Source organism: Penaeus chinensis, chromosome 18 (genome assembly GCF_019202785.1).
Source record: "Penaeus chinensis breed Huanghai No. 1 chromosome 18, ASM1920278v2, whole genome shotgun sequence".
Classification (NCBI taxonomy): domain Eukaryota; kingdom Metazoa; phylum Arthropoda; class Malacostraca; order Decapoda; family Penaeidae; genus Penaeus; species Penaeus chinensis.
The window spans coordinates 5,733,095-5,734,279 of NC_061836.1; the positions used below are offsets into that span (position 1 = coordinate 5,733,095).

General features: G+C 33.5%; 1 protein-coding gene across 1 annotated transcript in view; it reads right to left on the reverse strand.

The window, feature by feature from the left end:
* Positions 1 to 1,156: 1,156 nt before the first annotated feature.
* The window catches only part of LOC125034464 (pituitary homeobox x-like), a 25,608-nt gene continuing 25,579 nt past the window's right edge, over positions 1,157 to 1,185 (reverse strand). Inside the window, exon 7 of the mRNA XM_047626216.1 lies at positions 1,157 to 1,185. This exon is cut by the window's right edge and continues 790 nt beyond it. The gene's annotated coding sequence lies outside the window, so the exon portion shown is untranslated.

Sequence of the window (1,185 nt, forward strand, 5' to 3'; positions counted from 1 at the left end):
GCGAGGTACCATAGGCAGAAGTTGAGGGGCAGGCCTGGCTTTTTTCTTTTCTTACTTTCTGTGAGGTTTGGGAAAAAAAAAGGAAAAGCATTTAATAACCAGATCTCTTCTTCTCTTTGAGGTGATTTTTAGATTCAGTGATTCATATATCTTTATTTTTTCTGTTTTTGTATATTTTTTTTGCCTCTTTCCTTCCTCACGGGAGAATGATTAAATAGTAAACATCCATATGAACCAATAAAGGTTCAGAATAACTCCCCAGAGGCTACGTGTGCCAAATGGCAAATCGTCATAGAAATCTTAGGATCAAAAACCCACTTTTCATTAACCCCCTTTATTCTGATATTTTGTTTTTGTTTTGTTTAAAGAAGGCCTCAATCCTTTCTACCTGTACTTACGTGTCCTTATTGTGACTTGATTCTTCAGTTCCCCCTTCCTGCCCCTCACCCCCCCCCCCCACAAGAGGAACTACGGTGTCAAAAAATATATTTGCGCTTGCTCCATTTTATTAATAAATATAAAAAAAAAAAAAAGTGTGTTGTATTTTGTCCTACAGAACTACATTTCTAGCTAGCGCTGGTTATGGAAGTACAATTTTCCTCTGTTTTTCTCTCTGTAACTGTTATAGGAGTCAAAGAACCTTACTATATGCATGAAAATAATATATATATATGTAAGAAAAAATAACGCATTATCAGAGCACGAGACTTAATCAAGACACTTAACAGTGTTCAAAATGTTCATAGTGACTCTACTCTCCTGTTCACTTTCGATTTACATTAAGCAAACACCATGATTTATGATAATGTTGAGTAATGTGATAATGAGCGATAATGTAGATAACAGATGATGATAAATGATGGAGTTTAATTATGATCGAAGATTATTCATGGCGATGAGTAATGATGATTGACGATAACGATGACTATGATAATGATAATGAAACGACATTATATATAAGGGCAAATAAATATTGGTCATTACATATGGCTTATTGAATATGAAACATTACTAAGAAAGTTCCAGACTAGAAAACAGTCTTAAGCAAGTTGACGAGGAGTACTTTTAGTGCAGTTAATGAAAAAAAAAAATCAGAAAAGTTTCAGTCCACATAGATTCTTGATGGTGTATCTTATAAAAATAAACACAAGCAAAACCCAGTAATAAACTGTTTATTTATCATGT